General features: G+C 36.0%; 1 protein-coding gene and 1 long non-coding RNA gene across 3 annotated transcripts in view; one reads left to right on the top strand and one right to left on the bottom strand.

The window, feature by feature from the left end:
* Positions 1-24,599, top strand: part of LOC309486259 — a 323,243-nt gene that overhangs the window by 43,500 nt on the left and 255,144 nt on the right. The gene's annotated exons all lie outside the window — the stretch shown is intronic.
* Positions 1-24,599, bottom strand: part of mdga1 (MAM domain containing glycosylphosphatidylinositol anchor 1) — a 204,117-nt gene that overhangs the window by 99,867 nt on the left and 79,651 nt on the right. The window lies entirely within an intron of this gene.

Here is a 24,599-nt window from a genome sequence, read left to right as displayed (position 1 = left end):
GGAAATGAGATATTTAGTCAACCCCACTGGCTCAGCACCAAGAACCTTCCGAGTGCTTTGAACTAGGGTGCAGTTTTAATTAAAAACCCCAGGCAAAGCTCTGAGAGCAGAACTCCGCTGGGTGAGGGGGTCACTAACCATCCGAGCACTTCCCGGGTCGCCACCTCCTAACGGGATCAGAATTCCAGAGGAGAGACACCGAGGGATGCCGCACTCTCTGGGTATACAAAAAGAGACTTTCTATAATTGCCCGTGTTCTGACTGTTCTGATAATTGCCCTAGATTTTCTTGGGACGATGACACACATAAATACAAACTACACATGCACACACTCATAGCTGATGGCTACAGATGGTGTTGTACAGAGATGCTGTTTTTTAATTGGCCTCCCAGAGTAATGGCTGCTGTTAGAAGGTTGTTGTTTTTTGTTTTTTTTGCTCTGGCAAGATTTTAGCAACCATGCCATTTGTCTTACCAAACGAGCTATTGACCTGTCTGGGAAAATGTAGGCACCCAATAACATATTGCACACCATATCCACAAATCCAGCTCTTATTAATTACCATCAGCAGCAAGGGCCAATGACACCGGATGTCACTGTACGTAAAGCATGCAAACTACATTCCATTACAGCCAGAAACATCCGGAACAGCAGCAATATAAAATGTTAGCTCATTAAATAAGTCTGAGAGTAGGATTGGACATTTCGCTTGTGGTTTGGGGATCCAAACTTTCTGACTTACCATAAAGTTTCCTAAGGTATACAGTAAGCATCAATATTACTCTTGCTCATACTTCAAGTTAGAGATTTGAACAAATCCATAACACTCATAAAAAAAAACTCCAATATAAACTTTATAGAACCTTAGTTCTTGGCTAAATTTTGAAGAATGATTTATGCCAAAAAAAAATCTATTTAAGCTTACAGACATGCACTCTTTAAGACTTTGAAATCCCTTTTTAGAGTTAATATCTTTAATTCTATTTCTTTAGGTTACAAAATAACCCCCCACAAAATTCTGTGAAAGTATCTGCCACAAATACTTTGTCACTCAGTCTATATTTTTGGTGACTTAATGGAGTCCTGGAAATGAAAAGAAAACTAGAAACATCTACACTGTAAAAAAATATTTTTTCGAACTCTATAATAAAGATTATTGGAATACGTTTTACAAGAAAATACTATTTCAGTCCTTCTTCAAAATTCCATGTTTAATTCAAATGTGTCACTTAGAGCCTACAGAGTGACCTGTACAAAAATAAAAAATGTACAGACTTTCGCATGCACACGTGTTACAATTTCCATGAGTGTATGTATAGTATAACCTCTTTCATTTGTGTATCACTGCCATTTGAAGAAAACAAGAGAATGGATGAGCATGAATTAACAGAGATCTATTTGCTCAATGCGAAATGGGCTGATGGCGCAATACGGCCGTGTGCATTAGCCTATTCGCCAAGTTCAATGGTACATAACAAAGATGGGTACAGTAAAAAGTGCTCAAAATTTGGCTTTCGTTAGGCCAGTACGTCATATTTCAAGGCCTTGTGTCCGCTTTAACGTATTTAACTCTGTGGCGGCCGAGAAACCACGCCGAAATGGGCTGATGGTGCAATATCGCTGTGTGCATCGTCCTTTATGTTAAGTTCAATGCTGTATAGTAAAAAGTGCTCAAAATTTAAATTTCGTTGGAGCAGTTCGTCTAGTACGAGGCTAAATTCAGCTACTTATTTGTTTGTTATAGCATTTCTTCGCCACCTGTAAAGATGCATTAAAACTGACAAAGTGGTGTTTACTGTACCAATATTTTTTAATTGGCTGTTAAAGTTTTATATATGGGACAATAAAAACATACAGCCTTAACGATATCCAAATTTTGAGAATTTTTTTACTGTACCAATCTTTTTTATAAACCAGTGAATATGGGACAACACACACTAAACCACCTACTGCACCATCAACCACAGTTTGTGGCACGGTTTCTTCGGCGCCGCATAGTATGCATTATAGTGGACATAAGGCCTTGAAATATGATGTCCAAAAGTTTTCTGTACCAGTCTTTTTTATGGACCCTTGAACTTGGCAAATAGGACAGTGAACACAGCCTAATTGTGTAATAGACCATTTGATGGCAAAAAAAAAACTGTTTAAAAAATAAATCCTACACCAATTTTTTTTTTTTTTCTGTGTACTGATGTTTTCTTTGGCTCACATTTGCAATTCAACGTTGCTGTTACAGTAAAGTTGTACTTATTTTCCAAAGCTGATTTCAACACATTTGGCACCTGGCAGTTTGGGAGTGTTAATTTTGGACCCTGTGTATGCATGTGGCCACTAATACCAGTCTGCCCACCTGTGCCCACCTGTGCCCACCTGTTTATCTCAGCACGGCTCTGTATGGACACACTTTTATCTCATTCTTTGCAGAGTTACATTCGCTCTTTTACTCTTGAGCACTGCCTCTCTCATTGTGTTTTCTCCTTCATCACTACTTTAACTTGTTATTCAACTGCAGAAATATCATGTGTACCATAAAATCTTTACAATGACCTGGAGATGGAATTAATGAGGATGGTATCCTGGTTAGCAATGCAAATAAGATAATCAATTCAAATCAGATAACCAGAGAGAGACCACTAAAAGTAACCCGAGGCAATTCAACACAACTAATTATTCAAAATGACCTCTCTCATCTTACTGATTATTGACAGATATTGATTAGCTGTGGTTGACAAGAAATGCTTCAAATGAGAAACACCACCTAGTCATTAAAGGAACATCCTGTGATCTTTAATTTGATGGAGGTTTGAGAGTAATTTAATTAAATAACGAATCAACCTTCTTTTAGCCTGTGTATTACTGAAATCCACATCAGCACTCATTCCTGCGAGTTGGCAAACAACAGAAACGTATTTGTTGGGTTCAGGAGTGAGAATTTTCCATTACAAAGACAGTCTGTGCAAAGTGTCTGTGATCGATTCCAAACTGGCAGAAGAGGAAGAGGAATCTCACCGTGTTTAAAGGAACAGTTCACTCAAAAAAGAAAATTGCATATGACTCATGTGCTATATTGCAAATACTTCTATGAGAGCTTGAAGTCATTCTGACATTTTTTACTTGTACTTTGGAGTTTGACAGACATAGTCACTATAAACTGTAAATTTCATTAACATATGAGTTTCAGAAAATACATTTGCATTAGGTCAATTTAATTCATTTTAAATGAAGGCACAATTTCTGCCCTACTCCTATTGGCCCTTTCACCATTTGTTTACAAACAGATACTTTAGTCCCGCCCCAAACTCACTACACCATTGGTTAAACTGTGAAAAGTGAAAGTAAAACTTTACTTTTAATATAACAAAAGTCAATGGCATTTACAGTTATTTTCAAGGCAAGCATTCATAATGTTGCTTTTTATATATATATATATCCAAGTAGACTCATGGTTTTAGTTGTGAACACTACACACACTGAAACAAAAGCACTTGAGATTGTTTAGGCTTCAAGTGAGCCATTTAGACTTGTAAGATGATTGTCTATTGAAGATGCAGTCAAAGATCATGGTATGGAAGATAGTATTCACATTAAGCCAAGTGCCAAGAGTGAAAAATAACACAATGGCAATACAATGGCAAGATGAAAGGTTTGCAACCTATTATACTTTCGAAACCTGATATTTTTCCAGTCCAACAAATGTAGAATGGATCTTGATTTCATTCATTAGGAATTTAAAAGTCTCACTGGTTAGAGGGGAAGAAATAGAAACACAAGAATTTGTTGTCACAATTATGTTCACTCTTGTCTGCATCTGTTCTTGTTGTGCCTGATTAGTTAACCTTCATCCACCTGTGTCTAGTTAGTTCCCTTGTTTACTCTGTGTATATATTCTCCCCGTTCAGTTCAGTCCCTGGTTGGTTATTGTTCATGTGTGCATGTCTATGTCTACGCAGTAACATTCTGTTAACCTGCCCGTTGGTAATCTACCTTCATCTGTCAAGCTGTGACATTTGTGATGTCAACTAAAAACGAAGCTTGTTTTTGAAGTAATGCAAATTGCTACATTTTGACAAAAGATTTTGAAGACAAACATTTCTAAATTTCTAAAATTTGAATTAAGGTTGCAAACAGGATGTAGAATTGCAATTTGAATATGGATATGAATATGAATATGTAAATAAAAAATTGTTGTTATTTGAAATAAAATAAATGTTTACTAAAATAAAATATAAACAAGCTTTTTTTATTTCAAATGGTTGCCAAGGCAACATTTACCATTAACATTTTTATAAAAATATAACTTTATGTAAAATAACTAAAACTGAAATAAAAATGAATAAAACCTATATAGACAAATACGTTTTTATTTTTATATTTTAATTTTTAAAATATGTCTATATAGGTTTATTAGTTTTTATTTCAGTTTTAGTTATTAAAAAATATGAATAAAAAATATAATAGTATAGCATATTATAATACAGTATAGTATTGTAGTTTTGTATAGAATAGAATGATACTATAATAACACTGCCAGGAACATGCATTAGGAAAGTGAAATGTGTGTTCTGGATTTGAAGTGTGTTTAGTGAGGAGAACGGTCACAGCATGAAGCCCTGCAGGAATTGCAGCCCTATCAGACGGAACATTCAAACAAGCTGCTTTAGAAATCTCGTGACTCCAATACATCTCTCCAGCACAGACTGAGACGCAAATATCCGTGAGTGTGTGGGAGGTGGAAGCTTAACATCAGAGATCAATAGGGCCCCGGGGGGCCCGGCAGAGTATCGCGTGCCCAGCACGAGGGCCCCGTGCTCCCTGGCCTCCTGGAGCGCAGGGCCCCGGCACAGGGCACAGAGGAGAAGCGCTCTACTGCTTGTTTAACCTTTCATAAAACAGCCATTCCATTGCACTAACACACACTCAGGCAGAACATGCAATGTAAGCATTTGTGGATAATCTTGATATAGAGCCCCTCTTTCATTTTAAGAGCGCTTTATATCTTATTTTCCGCACCTTCCACTTTATTTACTAGTTGTCCTAGAGGCAGCTTTTCTTTTACAATTACTGGCTCCGCTCCAAAGATAGAGGAGGTGTCAGGCAGGGAATGTGCTTCTGTTCTTGGCTACTTTAGCTATTTCTGTGTGTGTTTTTCCTGCCTTTCCATCACTGTGCAGTTATTTAGTGGCAAATCCTTGAGAATGAGACATTTCATATCCATTATATCTGAAGGTATCTTCAGAACTCTCCCTGTTTTTCTCAGATAGCACCTAAATCACCTTGAAAACTCTTCAGGAAGGTACAAAAAGACCCAAAAGAAAGAGGAAAAAAAACATTCTTAAAAGAAAAGTGTCCAGTTTTTTATGTCAAAATACTTTTTACCATCACAGATTAATATGACAATCTACTAAGACATTTGACACTGCGTCATTGTGGCCCTATCAAAACATCACTCTGTTTGTTTGAGGATTCCAACACGGCAAAACCGATTCAACCAATGGCATGAGTCTGGGGCGGGACTACCTGTTTGTTCGACCAATAGGAGATAAGGGACTGTTTGGGAATCCTATTTGAAAACAGTCCCTATTGTTTGCACTGTCATAGAAGTTACACACTTCACAAATAAAATCAGAGAGATTTCTGTCCCTCCGTTGACAGCTACGCAACTACCACTTTGACACTTCAAAAAGTTCATAAAGAGATCGTCAAACTAATCCATATGAATTAAGCAGTTTTGTGTACATTTTATACTAAATTTTACGCTTTATAAGATGAACAGATTTAATGTAGGCTTTAATTCACATATAAACATTGATAAGCAAACATAAACAGAAGCTCAACCGAACTTGTACTTGCATACAGAACAAACCATTCATTCTTGCTGAAGCTCAAACGTGCTGCGTAACACGAGAATGAACCTCATTGGTTCTTGCTGAAGCTCAAACGTGCTGCGTAACACGAGAATTAACCTCATTGGTTCTTGCTGAAGCTCAAACGTGCTGCGTAACACGAGAATGAACCTCATTGGTTCTTGCTGAAGCTCAAACGTGCTGCGTAACACGAGAATGAACCTCATTGGTTCTTGCTGAAGCTCAAACGTGCTGCGTAACACGAGAATGAACCTCATTGGTTCTTGCTGAAGCTCAAACGTGCTGCGTAACACGAGAATGAACCTCATTGGTTCTTGCTGAAGCTCAAACGTGCTGCGAAACACGAGAATAAACCTCATTGGTTCTTGCAGAAGCTCAAACGTGATGCGAAACACGAGAATGAACCTCATTGGTTCTTGCAGAAGCTCAAACGTGATGCGAAACACGAGAATAAACCTCATTGGTTCTTGCAGAAGCTCAAACGTGCTGTGTAACACGAGAATGAACCTCATTGGTTCTTGCAGAAGCTCAAACGTGATGCGAAACACGAGAATGAACCTCATTGGTTCTTGCTGAAGCTCAAACGTGCTGCGTAACACGAGGATGAACCTCATTGGTTCTTGCTGAAGCTCAAACGTGCTGCGTAACACGAGAATGAACCTCATTGGTTCTTGCTGAAGCTCAAACGTGCTGCGTAACACGAGAATGAACCTCATTGGTTCTTGCAGAAGCTCAAACGTGATGCGAAACACGAGAATGAACCTCATTGGTTCTTGCAGAAGCTCAAACGTGATGCGAAACACGAGAATAAACCTCATTGGTTCTTGCAGAAGCTCAAACGTGATGCGAAACACGAGAATGAACCTCATTGGTTCTTGCAGAAGCTCAAACGTGATGCGAAACACGAGAATGAACCTCATTGGTTCTTGCTGAAGCTCAAACGTGATGCGAAACACGAGAATGAACCTCATTGGTTCTTGCTGAAGCTCAAACGTGATGCGAAACACGAGAATGAACCTCACTGGTTCTTGCAGAAGCTAAAACGTGCTGTGAAATCTTAATTTGTGTTCTGAAGATGAACGAAAGCCTTACGGGTTTGGAACGACATGAAGGTGAGTAATTAATGACAGAATTTTCATTTTTGGGTGAACTATCCCTTTAACTAATGTTAACAAATGAGACCACATTATAAAGTGTTATCGATAATAATAAATCCTAAAATCTCACCTAGCAAAAGGGATAAACAGCTAGAATTCACATTGATGACACAAAGACACCACCATTTCAACCTCAAAAACACACATTTAAGAAGAAACCTGTCGCAGCAGAGAATGAAAAAACTGCTAAACTTCATATAGATTCCCTGAAATAATAGATTCTCAGCTATGGCGCCGAGGACAAGGGGGCGACGCAGTCTAGACTTCTAACAAGTCAATCCAGCGTGTCTGCACAGGGAACGATTGAAACAGAGCGACGGACAGCTTTGACATGCCTCAACCTTTCAGTTTTCAGGTATTTGGACACGGATATTGAAATAACAAACAGGCGATGGAGGCCGGGGTGATTGATGGAGTGAGCGGGCCAGACTACACCCTGCTGGTGGTCTGAGTGCCAATTCATTCGGCTGGAATTTCTTTATTTTTTTTCTCCCTTAGTTAACAAAAGCAAGAGAAAAGATCAAGCTGGTCTTGACTTGGTCGTCTATTGTATAAAAATAACCTTCACAGAGAATGGAAAAAGCCTATAGGACTCAATGATAAAAACACATTTCAGATAAAAAAAAGAGCATTGGACATTCAAGACAGATGTTATCGGCAGTTCACCCACAGACGCTTTTATTCTGCTGTATTTTTACTCCCTGGAGTCACAGTGACTGAGAGTGTGAGGATAGTTCTTTATACAGCACTGAAGACTGCCACAATATGAAGACCATCATATCTAAATGTCAGTATTCAGAGCACTTGTCAGGCTGCGCTGATTAGTGTGATCGGACAGTAATGATCTTAGTAATCCTATGACTACCCGTTCTTGAATAAAGCTCTGAAACTATTCGACTCCATGTGGTGAAACAGATCACAGGCTTTATTGAACATGTTCAAAGCTCGATATCAGCTCACCCAGCCTTAGGCTATTTTAGACATCTGAAAAACATATCCTTCACCAATCTTTATCAATACATTTCCTTCATTTCATGTAAAACAGGCTATGAAAATATGATCTGTTTGGATCCCCTGCTTCTACATTCCTTTAGTTTTATGCAAACGCTCTTCAATCTCACACATAAGAAGTCTTAAATAATATGCATAATACACCCAATTATTTTATATCTAATTTTATATAAAATCAAACATCATTTGTGTGTTTTTTTATTTGTTTATATCTAAACAAAATTGTTTAATATATTTTGTTTAATTATATTAGACTGTGCCAAATCAACTACGTTTACCCAAATCATTGTCAAACGCCAGATTAAATGAACGATTTATTATCAATTTCAAGTTCATTTAGTGCTATAAAGCTTCTCATGATAAGAAGAGTGACTCTAACCCAATATCACCGCTAAACACACTGTCATAGTGACACTGTTTTCATGATTTGTGGTATTTTTCTATGAATAACGTTACATTTTCCCCCCAAAAAATAAAAAATAAAAAATAAAAGTACACTTCATTAGTGCATGTTATTTAAACAAATATTTCCATTTGTATTCTTTAATCAAAATGTATTATCTGTACCATTAAGAATTATTTATTTTCCCAGCATTCAGTGAATAATAAAATTAATTAATTAATTAATTAATTACATTCAAATATAAAAATTTACACTCTTAATATAGGCATGTTATTAAAACAAATATTTGTCTTTGTGATTTTTCATCAAAATGTATTATCATCTGTAATTCTACTATCTATACCAATATTAATGATTTAATTGTCCCAGTATTCAGTGAATTATATAATTTTAATTATATAATTACGTAATGGTAAATTATCTTGAAGGTTAGACTGTATTGCATTATGCACATGCACTGTAAAACCCTGCTTATGTGTTTTATCACATATTTTAGTCCCAATTATGAATTTTTGCTTGCTTGCATACAAAACAGGGTAGGTGCAGAGGATATATATATGAAGGACATGCAGTCTGTGAAAGGAAAATGCATAAGTGTATGAAAACAGGATTCTTCGCTCTTCCCTTTGGCCAAAGCTGAACTGATACAGAGATTGACCAGTGCAAAACCAGATGATTGATAGACAATGAGTAAATTCTAAAACATAACATAACAATAAATAAATACAAATATTTAATCTTTCATGAAAACACATCTTGCTCTGTCTCTGAAATGAATTTTTTTTACTTTTCTTTCTTGCATGTAATACCCACTTGATCCACTCAATTCCTGATGGATAAAATATAAAATAAAGTCACATCCCATATATTTTCACTGGGAAATGTGTCACATCACAAAAGTGAAATGAGTTGCGAATGCCGTTTCATGTTCATCTCTCACTGTGGAGAGTTCATATCCACGATCGCGTCTGAAAAGAGCGCTCTGCTTATCCTGAACATTCACGATGCCGTTTCCTTCATCAGTGCTTGTAACCTAGCAATCCTGAGCCAACATGAATCGCTAAGTGCAGCATTTGAAGTGCGAACAGGTTTTAAGCTCGTACAACGAGCATCAAATATATTCCAGAATCTACTGTAAATTCATAGCGCTCGCTATAATTACTGGAGGATCAAAACCTGAAATCCTACAGCATAAAGAGCCAGAGCTCATTAATGTTGACAGGTGCCGCACACCTGCTGTGCTGTTTTTACCTGTGTTTGATGGCCAATGGTGTGGCATTAAAACACTTTAAAGCACTTTAGATATGATTAAGAGCTGTATGCTATTAAACGCTCGAGGAAACAGATTAGAATAACAAATGTGTTGCCTGGTATTGATAATTTTCCTCAAGCGCAGTTGCGCATTTGGTCAGTGGCAGTTTCTGAACTGAAACCAACAGAAATGTAGTGGTTATTTTCAGTTAGCATAATATTACATAAAATATTACAAGGCAAATCTCAGTTCAGAAGGTAAATCCCTCAGTCACGGGGAGCGGAGAAGAGCTGCATGCAGGGTGCAAAACTCCCACAATGCACAGCAAGTGACCGCTAATCCACTCTAGAGTACAGCTGCCACACTGTAGGGCTCTTAAACCGTCCATGCTAATGTTATTTGACTGATATTATCATGAAATATTATTATCATTTTAAAGAACTGTTCAAACTTCATGACGTCCCTGGAGTTCAACATCTCCATCTGTGCTCAGTAGGGTGGACATAAGACAAAAAGGCCAAGACCATTAATAGACTGAATATGAGACTGAGGACTCCAGCTCTAACAGTATTAAGTAAGTAGTAAAGCTATTGCATTATGAACATAGACATCAAAAGCAAATTGTTTTATTTAAATGGCAATTTTCATTTTCCATTTATTATATATATATATATTTTTTTTGGGGGGGGGGGGGGGGGGGGGTTGCACGATAATTGTGGGTATATATATATAAAATAACATGGAATAATGAAGGGTGTAATTATCATTTAATTAAATTATAATTTAAATTACATTGATTTAATTTATTTATTTTGTCCAAATTTCTTTTCTTCTTTTTTTTTTTAAACATATTTTACATATCTGTTACTTTTATTATGTTTCATTCATGTACTTGTTTTATTGATGTCACTCCATTATCGGCTCTATTTTTGTGTCCGCGTTAGTGCATTAATGTTGATCAATATGAATAATGATTCCTTATTCAGTACTTACATTCTCTATCATTTGATGCAGACTACATCCATAAGCTTTTTGATTGATTGATTGATTATGTTTATTTCATTCATGGATATTTTCCAACAAAACTTACTTCATCATCCTCATATATATAATTTATAAAACCATGATGAAAAGGAGGCAGGGTGAAGAATATCTTATATTTCCTGCCCCCTCAAAAAAAAAAAAACTCAACATAACAAATCCCCGCCAATGCATAACGATAACAAATGAAACAAACTAGAAACCAAAACATCAACCTGAAACAGATTCCAAAGCAAAAGCAAACCATAATCACAACCATCATCATCACCATCAATTTCTATAAGTATTCATCCAAAGCAAAAGCAAACCATGATCACAACCATCATCATCATCATCATCATCAATTTCTATAAGTGTTCATACAAATCCATTTTTTCTCTTTAAATCTTTTTTTAAACTGAAATGTATTTTTACATTGCTTTAGTTCATTCTGCAGAAAATTCCAAACTTTCACTCCCACCACTGAAGTACACATTTGCTTTGCTGTGGTCCTTGCAATTTGATACCTAAAATGTCCCTTTCTTCTTCCTTCATTTTCTATAAGGATAAACAAGTGTTGAAGGTTTGTGGGCAATACTTTATCTTTTGCTTTAAACATAACAATAAGTGTCCGTAATTCGACCAATTCTTAAATTTTAACAGTTTAGAGCAAAAAAAAAAAGTTATTTGTGTGCTCTCTATAATCTGTTTTAAATATAATTCGTATCACTCTCTTTTGTAATAGAAAGAGTGACTTTGTGTTGCTTTGGTATGTGTTTCCCCACACCTCCACACAGTAGCTGATGTAGGGCAACACCAGTGCACAATACAAAGTTCTCAATGCCTTATAATCTAACACATGTTTTACCTTATTTAGTACAAAAATACTCTTAGATATCTTTTTTTGTATGTGTGAGATATGTGGTTTCCAAGTCAACCCTTCATCTAGTAACACACCCAAAAACCTAATTTCCCTAACTTTCATTATTTTTGTTCCTACTATTGATAGTACAATACTTTCATCTTTTTTTCTATTACCAAAAATCATAAACTTTGTTTTCTTTAAATTTAATGACAACCTATTAATGTCAAACCATTCCTTCACTTTAACCATTTCTTGTTCCATACTAATTACCAATTCATTTAAGCTCTGACGAGCACCACCTTTTCCATGTGTATATAAAGAGTGTCATAGATGACAGTCAAGAAATGGACATGCGATTTCACAAAAAAATGGACATGCGATTTCCCTTATGCCTGAGTCTCACGATCGCACTCGCACGACAAACCCAAACCTTTTTGTCCCGTTTCTAAATTCTGTACTGAAGTGAGCAAAACCACATCAAGAATCATTACACATTACAACCCTGACAGCCATATTACTTACTGTCCCATTAAAGCAGATTAAAACACACTCAAGCAGTCAACAATGACACTCCGCAGCCTGTTTATTCATCTATTTAGAGTTGGAGGGGTATGAAGTCCTCTCATTTACCCTGATGGAGGCAATCAATGGTTTCCTGTGTCCTGAGGTGAGCTCTCGGAGAACAGCAAGTATCCGGAAGTCTATGAGGTCAGTCTCTAGGGAGTGATCTTTCTCAAACACAGTGTCTGACATGTCCGCCACACACATTCAGAATACATTTCACATGACTCTACTACTTTCTGATTGCAGGGGACACATGAATCACTATAAAATTGTCACCAGTAAATAACTGCTCGTGTGAAATGTCAGTATTATGTTGTTGTATTTTTCTCTCTGAGAGTGATTCGGCTCTTGATTGAAGATGGCATTTTGAAACAGTGTGGCCAGATCCTGCTGTCATTTACTCCACTGCTGTGACACAACTGTCCAAACCGCTGAGTCCAGAAGAAACAGTTCTGAGTTTGCTTCACTACCTAGATACAGAGACTCTTGGCTCTTTTTACATGGATACTTTTACTTTCTTACTATCCTTTTGTCACTTTTCTACTGGTAGCTGGTTTAGCAAGAAACTAACTCAACCAGTCACCATAGCATAGTCAAAGTGACCACTACCTCCAACTAGGTTGACCCTACTGGGTTAAACTGGTCGTAAACCGGTCGATTGTCCCCTGCAATCAGAAAGTAGTAGAGTCATGTGACATGTATTCTGAATGTGTGTGGCGGACATGTCAGACGCTGTGTTTGAGAAAAATCACTCCCTAGAGATCACCTCATAGACTTCCGGATACTTGCTGTTCTCCGAGAGCTCACCTCAGGACACAGAAAACCATTGATTACCTCCATCAGGGTAAATGAGAGGACTTCATACCCCTCAAACTCTAAATAGATGAATAAACAGGCTGCGGAGTGTCATTGTTGACTGCTTGAGTGAGTTTTAATGGGTATCGCAGGTAGTGGTCACCTCAGGGACTGGTTGAGTTAGGGGACAACGTTCAAAATAATGACCACAACTGGTGATGCACTTGACAAGTGAAGATCTATAGATTGACATGAGCCTATTGATTGGCAAGCACACACAAGTAGGTATGCATGTTTTATGGGGACTTTCCATTGAAATAATTATTTTTATACTGTACAAACTGTATTTTATTTCTCCCAACCCAACTGATGTATTTTAACAATGTGATCTAATGAGTATTTGTATGTATTTCATATTGACAGCATTATGTTATTTAATAAAAAATTTTGAGTGGTTCTGTTTAGCTTTGGGGATAGACTTAATGCATTTGTAAACATTTTAAGAAACTCTTAACACTAATGCAATTAATGTCCAATAAATGTTGATTTTAAAGCACTTAATTAATGACATTTTCCAATATTCCGTGACGTAATCTAAAGTGAGAACAATTTACGGATAATAAGTTATCTACCTCTTAGTTATGAGCTAATTAAACAATAACACTTTGTTAATTACAGTGACAATAAATGAAGAAATCACTATTTGTGTATAGTCTATTAATGTATTAGCTACACTTTATAAACTATTAATTAACTAATTTGAGATTTATTTTAGCTTCATGCATTCTCTTTTTATCAAGACTTGAATGTGGGTAAGTTTCATAAAAAAAATAAAAAATTTGAACAAAAAGCTGAGAAAATCATGTTTTTGTCAAAGACTACGTCCGGATCAGATGTAGAATTATGATCAAAACCGAGATGGACGTAGAGTACTTAATTATACTTGTAAGTATCGATCAAAAGATTGAGTACAAGTATTCTAAATATAGGCTACTTAGACTTTTCTGTCAGTATGAGTCAAGTATACCCAAGTATAATACATAAAGTACGTCAAAATTTGACTAAAAGTATACTTTCTTATTTTTAGTTTAAAAGAAGTATACCATTAGTGCACTTGAACTTATTATTTGAAAGGTTAGCAAAAAAAATAAAAGCCCCGCATTTAAATCCTCACGAATAACTTGCCCCATAGGACTTTTTCTGTCTGTCCATTATTGTACATGCAATTTCCATTTAGTTTTTACAAACTGAGGGATAAGCCTGTGGAAATCGATAGAGCTTAACTTGTATTTAACCTGGAATATTCCTTTAAGCTACAATGACCTGTTGTTTTTTTCCATCAGGTTTTGCATATACCACAAAGAAAATGCTATTATATTGATGTCCTCCATTACATTGTGCATTATGTGTTCATACATTTTGTGAAATAAAAAACGAATTTGTGTTATACTGAGGCGATATCTCCCTTGCGGATGTTACAGGAGTTGTGGAAAGTGCTTTTCCCTGTATCACTGGCCTCAGCACTATCTGACCATTAACTGTTTTGACTTCAGCTCGTTCTCTCCCTCCACATCCTCAAAAACAGACAGAACAGAAACAAATGCGCCAATCTGCCATGCTAAATTCAGGCCTATCCTCTAGTCTTGACACGAGCAGCGTGGGTGATCTGCTAATGGAGACCTGAAAGGTGAACTTTAGATCAGCGCTTCAATATTAATGCATGATGAAGAATTCAGGAATCACATAACAGCCGCAAAGAGAAACACCAGAGATAACACTGTCAGCAGTTTGTCTGTGTGTTAACTTAACATTCATTTTTTATTCTCTCTCCTCACTGTTAAATATAGTAAAACTGTTCAATTTACCTGTTGTTACCTGATTCCTTTCACCATTTAATTTTAGTCTACGTCTTCAAATTAAAAATTCTATTACAATTCCATTTCATGTTTGCTACATCAATTCAATATTTAAATGCTATTAGAATGTTAATTTATTCATTCAATTTCTGCTTTAAGACCTTTATATATCTGTGTCATGTTCCTATATGTATGCTCAATATGATGTTATGTGGCAGATCAGTGGGCCTGTCTGTCCAAGACGAAACCTACTGTAGAGGACACAAGATGATTTAATAATTAAAATATGACAGCGTGGTGAACCTATGAACCTAACTCATATTTAAACAAATATCTCTTTGTACAATTACAAGTACAATTTGGCTGTATTATTAATGTCCCCTTCAAAAATTGCTCGAGAAATGTTTTGTTTATTGTCCCCCCTACTGTTATGAAATTTACGCCCATGGATATGATGATAGTTTTACCAAATTAAATGGTGAAATGCTTGTAGAATAGCTCTGCCGATGAAGTTTGTGTGTTCATGTCCTCATATAGTGAGACGGCAGATGCTGAAAACACCATGAGCGTCACGCGTAATTACTAGACGACAGTAGTCCATATCGAGATTTGATTCATTGTACACACCCTTACTTTTGATTTATTCATTCAAAAAATTATGTGACATTCCGCTTTATACAGTAAGTTCCATTTGTGATTGATTCCGTCAGCGTTTTCCACATAGCGATAATCATAGGGCTCTACATAGTTTGTGCCATGTTGAAGAGAATTATTTATTGTTGTGTTATAAAGTTAGAACCATTATAAGAAGGGTATGTAGTTCATAGTTTCCTCTCAATACACTCTCCATGGCTGTTGAATAGATCCAGCTATGCACCGGTATAGCAGTATTAAAAAAATAAATACTGTACGCGAAATTGGAACCGGTATATTGTCCAGCACTACATGTGCCATATTTTGTTTGCTGCAATCCACATGCTTATGAATGCTCTTGTAGCAGCAAAACGTTGCTTGTACTATATTTTTAACACACACACTTCATTCAGTAGCCCTGGCTCAAGCCATAGAAAATGGTCTATTCTTTCCCGAGCTTGAGGGCTAAAATAATGCATCTAAAGCATGTGAAATCAGCCAGAGAGAATGAGACAGAGAGAGGGAGGGAGGCCCAAGGCAGCCAAACCTCTTTTGTGCAATATCTAGAAATAATTCCAAGGTCGACTTTCTTGGTATCGAGGGGTTTGGAATAAACAGCACTAATTAGCCCACATGTGATACAATAGGCCTATCTCAGATTAGCCTGATGACTGAAGAGAGTCTCCCAACTCTATTATTCTCCTGCTGTTATGCCTCAGTTGAGAGGATGATGGTTTTAGTGATCAAGGTCTCCATGATCCAGAGCGCTGCTGGGTCAAATCCTGATCACATCAAGGTAAATGAACAAATGAGAAAAGAGGAATAAAGGCCAGTACCATAACCACCATTATAGACTCTTAAATTTAATGACGGAATATGTTTTCAATACAAAAATTCACAAGAATATTAACTTCAGTATCTTCAAGTTCATTTTTCTGTCATTTCGGACACCGTTGATAAAACAAGTTGAAAGCATATGTAAAATAAAGTGCAATAAAAATATTATTATTTAAAAAAGAAAGATTTTATGTCATGCATTTTATTGCATGACATAAGTATTTGATCACCTACCAACCAGTAAGAATTCCGGCTCTCACAGACCTGTTAGTTTTTCTTTAAGAAGCCCTCCTGTTCTCCACTCATTACCTGTATTAACTGCACCTGTTTGAACTCGTTATCTGTATAAAAGACACCTGTCCACACACTCAATCAAACAGACTCCAACCTCTCCACAATGGCCAAGACCAGAGAGCTGTGTAAGGACATCAGGGATAAAATTGTAGACCTGCACAAGGCTGGGATGGGATACAGGACAATAGGCAAGCAGCTTGGTGAGAAGGCAACAACTGTTGGCACAATTATTAGAAAATGGAAGAAGTTCAAGATGACGGTCAATCTCCCTCGGTCTGGGGCACCATGCAAGATCTCACCTCGTGGGGCATAAATGATCATGAGGAAGGTGAGGGATGCCAGAACTACACGGCAGGACCTGGTCAATGACCTGAACAGAGCTGGGACCACAGTCTCAAAGAAAACCATTAGTAACACACTACGCCGTCATGGATTAAAATCCTGCAGCGCACGCAAGGTCCCCCTGATCAAGCCAGCGCATGTCCAGGCCCGTCTGAAGTTTGCCAATGACCATCTGGATGATCCAGAGGAGGAATGGGAGAAGGTCATGTGGTCTGATGAGACAAAAATAAAGCTTTTTGGTCTAAACTCCACTCAGGTGTCATGTTTGGAGGAAGAAGAAAGATGAGTACAACCCCAAGAACACCATCCCAACCGTGAAGCATGGCGGTGGAAACATCATTCTTTGGGGATGCTTTTCTGCAAAGGGGACAGGACGACTGCACCGTACTGAGGGGAGGATGGATGGGGCCATGTATCGCGAGATCTTGGCCAACAGCCTCCTTCCCTGAGTAAGAGCATTGAAGATGGGTCGTGGCTGGGTCTTTCAGCATGACAACGACCCGAAACACACAGCCAGGGCAACTAAGGAGTGGCTCCGTAAGAAGCATCTCAAGGTCCTGGAGTGGCCTAGCCAGTCTCCAGACCTGAACCCAATAGAAAGTCTTTGGAGGGAGCTGAAAGTCCGTATTGCCCAGCGGCAGCTCCAAAACCTGAAGGATCTGGTCTGTATGGAGGAGTGGGCCAAAATCCCTGCAGTGTGTGCAAACCTGGTCAAGAACTACAGGAAACATATGATCTCTGTAATTGCAAACAAAGGTTTCTGTACCAAAATATTAAGTTCTGCTTTTCTGATGTATCAAATACCCTATGTCATGCAATAAAATGCAAATTAATTACTTAAAAATCATACAATGTGATTTTCTGGATTTTTGTTTTAGATTCCGTCTCTCACAGTTGAAGAGTACCTATGATAAAAATGACAGACTTCTACATGCTTTGTAAGTGGGAAAACCTGCAAAATCGGCAGTGTATCAAATACTTGTTCTCCCCTTGTATATTATATATAAAATAAAATAAAATTAAATAAAATTAAATAAAATTAAATTAAATTAAATAAAATTAAATAAAATTAAATAAAATTAAATAAAATTAAATAAAATAAAATAAAATAAAATTAAATTAAATTAAATTAAATTAAATTAAATTAAATTAAATTAAATTAAATTAAATTAAATTAAATAAAGATGGGCATGATTTCTAATAACAACATTTTTAAAAGAATACAAATATAATCAATATACAGATTGACAAGATTTCTCTAGATAAAAGGGAAGAAAAAAAGAATACAAAAATAAATAAATAAAATAAGATAAACCAAAATATATCTCAAAACAAAATATATATCCGAGAGAAGAACACATGATCTAAAGTGTCATAAATGGTCTGATAACTGCATCATCAAACAATCAAGTCTGATCAGGTGTCACTCACAACTGAAGTTCTTCATGTGTATATAAAAAACCTTCATCTGAGTGACACCCCCCAGGACAGTACACAAGTCCTATTGATGACAGACAAAGCGGACTGTGTCCACGTCCCCATACCCCCCCACGCACACACACACACCCCCCACACCCCACACACAGACGACTCGAGGGTCCATCAGAGACAGGCTCATATACTGCAGTGTGGACACTAAATGGCCTATTCTCAATGCAATCAATGTCTCATTACAGCCCACCGTAATAAATCTGAGCCCTATTTAGTCTGGGGATTAAAGGAAGCAGGCTAGAGAAACACACATCGACGTAAATACATCACACACAGATACATGCAGAGACACGCACCGACGGCCTCACACACATTACCCTGCATTCAAAGAGAGACGAGACCTCCAGCACACAATATGCATATACATGCACTTGAAGTTAGACACAAACTTGTGTGCACACTTCCGCTAAGTTAAAGAAATAGTTTACACAAAAATAAACACAAAATGTGAAAGAATATAACGGACACGCTTTTTACTACGGAAATGAGAACTAGTGAAGTGAGTGATCCAGTTGCACTGCAGGAGATTATCAGTGAATAGCCACTTGAAGTTCAATCTTTTTCTCACAAAAAGCTATCAGACCTCTGAAAACCTGGAGTCACATGGATCACTTCGTGATATGTTTATGGTCCTTTTATGTCCTTTTTGAAGCTTGAAAACTCCATTGACTAAATCAGAATCATAAATGTTTGCAATATTATGAAGGTAAATGATGACAAAATGTTGATCTCTGGGTGAAATGTTGGTTTAATTGTAAAAGAAATGCAAAACTGATAGAAACTGGCAGAAACAATACTGAGTGAACCGACGTGTTCGGTCATACAAGTGCCAAATCCCTTCCGTTAACAGTTTTCAGTATGCCGGGGGTTAGTTCGTTTTAGAAACCCTGTTTCAGCACACATAACTTCATATATTCTGAAGATGTATTGTTTCAAGTGGATTTGTTATAGGCTACGTCTACAAAAGAAAGAACTATACATAAGGTTGTCAAAAGATAATTAATCAATAAACACTGTTCAAAAGTCTGGGATCAGTAAGATATTTTAACGTTTTAAAAGTATGCTATATAAAACTACATAAAAAATTGTGAAATTATTACAATTTAAAATAACTGTGTTCTATGTGAATATATTGTAAATTGTCATTTATTTCTGTGATGCAAAGTTGTATTTTCAGCATCATTACTCCAGTCTTCAGTGTCACATGATCCTTCAAAAATCATTCTAATATGATGATTTGCTGAAACATTTCTGATTATTATCAATGTTGAAAACAGTTGTGCTGCTTCATATTTGATAAATATATATATATATATATATATATATATATATATATATATATATATATATATATATATATATATATATATATATTGATGAATAGAAAGTTCAAAAGAACAGAATTTATTTTAAATAACATTAAAAATGTCTTTACTGCCACTTTTGATTAAAGTAATGCATGCTTGCTGAATAAAAGTATTAATTTAGTATCTTACAAATCTTACTGACCCCAAACATTTGAACGGTATAGTGTTCTTAGCACACACTCACGGCATTTCTCTCAATCTGTTTGGTACTCAACTAAAAAAGCATGAAAGCACTTTTACATTTTTAAAGCAGAATAACTAAAAATTGCTGTTCGTGTATGTTTATGCTATAGATTAAAGAACTAAAAAACGCACACATGCAGCAAGGATGAGTGTGTGTGTTGCTGAGGTGAGCACTGACACCAAATGCCCATTTATCATTTATAAATGCTATGTTATCACCTCTGTCGCCACAAAATACATCCTCATGAATCATTAACGGCTGCCTGTGAATTTACATTTGTTTTAGCTCATACTGTACATTACAGTACAATGAATTACAGTGAAAAAAATGACACTTTGGCCATGTTACAAAACCTATTGAGCAGCCCATGTGGTAGAACTGTAGTATGACTGACAAATATGCATCATATTAAGTTTATTAGTGAGTTTATGTTGAAACTATGTTGTTAATAAAATATTGCATGTAAGCCTAAATATCTTTTGAGTGTATAGCTTTGCAACATGCTAATGTCATTCTATATTAAAATCTATTGTGTGTCCAACATGCACTTCATATGAGGAGCACTTTGTATTAAGTTGTTACTTATGTTAGCTATAGATTGTTTTAAATAATTTATGAGATTTCATTTCCCTTAAGATGCAACCTATGTAGGCATTAGACAGCGTGGCTCACTATAGGATTTGGAATAGAGGCTTTATTCCATTGTGCATCACCTGAAGATTGTCATCTGTGGAAACTGGCTTTATCATGTTCCACACACATTCAGACTGAGAAATACTTGACATTTACACGGAGAAGGAACCATCTCAGCATCTGAAGCAGGAGTGCAGCGGCAGAGCATGTTTTTATATGTGCATGTGACCGATAGAAAAGCCAGATCCACACTGACAAGGAGAGACTCCGAGAAATGAGCTAGCTAAAAGAAACACGCTGGCGGAGACAGAAGCGAAGAAAGCCGACTGCCACAAGATAAAAGCTGCGGATGCAATATAAACAACACAGGATTCAGGCAAAGCTGCGCTTCCTGAAAAAAAGTCATGTTTAAGTAAATCCATGAGAAAAAAAAAATCTGTGCTAATTAGCCGAACCTTTCAAACATTTCAAAACATTTATCTCTAAATGGAAAATGTAGTCTATATATTGTGTTATGTGTGACTGCTTTGCCACGCAGATGACACAACAAATTAAAATATATATATTAATTAAAAAAATAATAATAAAAAAATAAAAAAAATTACAATTTAAAATTTTCAATAAAATAAAATAGTGCAGCAAATAAATAAAAAAAAAAAAAATGGTTTCAATGTTTTTTTAAAGCTAAAAATTCTGAAACTTTTCCCATTAAAAGTATCTCAAAGCCTATTGAGAGAAGACAGAGCCTTGGAATACTCATCTAGTATAAAAAGAAAAGCTGATTTTTTATATATTTTATTTTGTACCTCTTTTGCTGGATGAAGGCAGAGCAATCAAAAGCATCTTTGTAAAGGTAAGGCAGAAGGTGTTCCATTCATGAGCGACTCTTCTATTACAGCTCCCCATTTCACATTTCAATATATGCGTCTGCAAAAATATATGAAAGCTGATAGAAAGTTATTAACTGTCTTTACAAAGTGCAGTGAGAGTGTGTGGTCTGTGAGATGTTGATGTGGATCTAAGGGTTCATCTGAATAAGAATAAGAGTCTAAATGAGCAAGATGCAAGGACTGATATGGGAAGTAATAATGTTTCAGCTTATAAAAGATAAAATGCTGAAAATCCTCTCGGATCCACAGGTATTCTCATTCATTGGGTTTTACTCTCTTTTAGACTGCAGTGTGATGACGTGAATCTTTCACAGATGTTAAAGGAATAGTTCACCCAAAAATACAACTCTTAAAGTCATTTACTGACCCTCAATGTTGTATCAAACCCATATGATATTCTTTCTTCTTCCCTTTAATGCAAAATTATATATTACGCAGACTGTCTGAGCTGCTCTTTCCCATAGCTTCAAAAAGCACACAAAAAGTATAATAAACAGTTTATTATTTTTTTTTTATTATTTTTTTTGCAAAGCTTTATGTGAGGAACAGACCAGAATTAAAGTAACACATCATTTGTGCTTGTCTACCATTTAAAAAAATAGCTCTTTTGTCCATTTTGGTGCTTGAAAATATAAATTACAAGTTCAAAGCAGAAACGTTCTGCAACAAGGAACTTTTTTTTTTTCTAATTAAATAAATATAGTATCAGAATAGCATGAAATTACTAAATTATGACAATAACTGGGGTGAACTATCCCTTTAAACATCATGGCTATGTTGGATTTTCTAACTATTTCCAGCTCTTCAAAAATTATTTGCTATCTGAAAAGTAATATTTTACTTAAAGTTATGTTCATTATTCTAAAGCCTATACACGCTTTTTCATAACTGATCAGATTTCATTCTTTATTAAATTCACATCTCTATATATTAAATATCTTTCCGAACAATCGCACTTTCAGGTCTGTGCCGTTTCTGCTGCTGTGTTACAATAAATGGCAAAAGAGCACAAGGTCGGAGGATTTACTGGAGCTGGAATAGAGAAGAGCAGAGACGCAGAGGCCTTGTCACTTTCCTTTCCTCCGGCTTTGGGGCTTTGTAGACACAATCCAAGTCTGAATAACACGGTTTAAACAGTACAGAGAGACAGAGGGAGTTTAAGAGAGAAACAAGTTAGGGAATAAGAGAGAGAGTGGGGAGAGAGAGATGCACACCAACTTGAAGACCAAAACGGGAAACGTTTTCGATCGCAGATCACAAAAATAAATGACAATTTATCCTATCCAACTGCCATCCTCCTTTCTGAATAAAATAAAATAAAATAAAATAAAATAAAATAAAATAAAATAAAATAAAATAAAATTAAATTAAATTAAATAAAATTAAATAAAATTAAATAAAATTAAATAAAATTAAATAAAATTAAATAAAATTAAATAAAATTAAATAAAATTAAATAAAATTAAATAAAATTAAATAAAATTAAATTAAATTAAATTAAATTAAATTAAATTAAATTAAATTAAATTAAATTAAATTAAATAATAAAATAAAAAAATTAATAAAAAAATATGAAAAAAATATTAATAATAATTAATAAATAATAAATAATAAAATTAAAAGAAATCAAAAACTTTTCCCATTAAAAGTAACTCAAAGCCTGTTTAGAGACAGAGCCTTGAAATACTCATCTGAAAAAAGAGAGCATGATTTTTATTTATTTTATATTGTACACTTTTTGCTGAATGAAGGCAGAGCAATCAAAAGCATCTTTGTAAAGGTAAGGCAGAAGGTGTTCCATTCATGAGCGACTCTTCTATTACAGCTCCCCATTTCACATTTCAATAAGATACAGTATGCGTCTGCAAAAATATGTAAAAAGCTGATAGAAAGTTATTAACCATCTTACAATAAAATAATGCATATAAAGTAAAAATCACCTGTATATACCATTATTACCATTCAAATCTAGCATTTATATATCATGGGTTTGATAGGAGTCTAAGTGGAGAAGATGGAGGGATAAATGTTAACACAATGATAAAACTTAGAAAATGTAGTATTTACTTTATTTCTATTTTCTTTTGGTCTAGCCCTTTTCTCCCTTACAAACAAATGTTCAGCTAAATAGTGTCTCAATGAATAACCCTAATGTGAAGCTCTTGTTAATGTTTATTCAATACAAAGCTGGAGAGAGAAAAAAAAAAACTGCAGATGAAGCAACATCACATTAACTCCCATTTCCACAGCTGAAGTCTCTCCGACTTCCACCAAGTTCACAGAAATTCACAGAAAAGACAAAACTGAGCAGTTCAGACACTTTCAAAAGTCGCCCAATATTCGCTCACCAAATGATCTTAAAGATAAACTAAAGCTGGCTATGCCAACACGTCGTGCCGGGTGCGGGGAGAGCCAGCACTCGTTTCAGCGAGACTGTGTGGCTGTTAGACCGCCTGCAGATATTTATTAGAGCCGTATGAAATTTTCATGTGGTGTGAAGCATTCTCTTTCATCCAGCAGCCTGCTGTCAAGCGTGAGGAGGAAGCCTGGCAGATCTGCACGGGACGGGGCGGGGGGGGGCATGCCTTCAGGTGACATCATCAAAAGACAGGGGTGAGGGGGCGGGAACATCATCAACCCAAATCAGCCAATTAGAAGAAGACGTGGCCTAGCACAACTGTTTGACGAGACGAGAGGCTTCTAGGACGGCGAGTCAAGCCAGAGAACAAAGACGTGAACGAACACCGCTAAACTGAAGCACTTTATGGGTTTAACCCGTAAGATTATTATTATTATTTAATTAATGGTGAATTTAATTGACAGTAAAGACATTTGTAATGTTACAAACGATTTCTTTTTCAAATAAATACTGTTCTTTTGAACCTTCTATTCATTAAAGAACCATGGAAGAAAAAAAAATCTAAATTGATAATGATAATAAATGTCAATCAGAATATTGTAGTGTATTTTTGATCAAATAAATGCAGCCTTGAAAGCACAAGAGACTTCTTTCAGAAACATGAGAAATGAAGCGGATGGTGAGTCGAGTCAGAGAACAAATATGGAGTGAGGAGTTTTATCATGAGAAGAGGATCACGGGTCAGACCGCGACACGACCTCTGCTAAACTCATGAGAG

The sequence above is a fragment of the Leuciscus leuciscus genome, assembly GCF_965113295.1.
Source record: "Leuciscus leuciscus genome assembly, chromosome: 22".
NCBI classification, from domain to species: Eukaryota; Metazoa; Chordata; class Actinopteri; order Cypriniformes; family Leuciscidae; genus Leuciscus; species Leuciscus leuciscus.
Note: the sequence above shows the minus strand (reverse complement) of the source record. Positions and strands in the feature narration are given on the sequence as shown.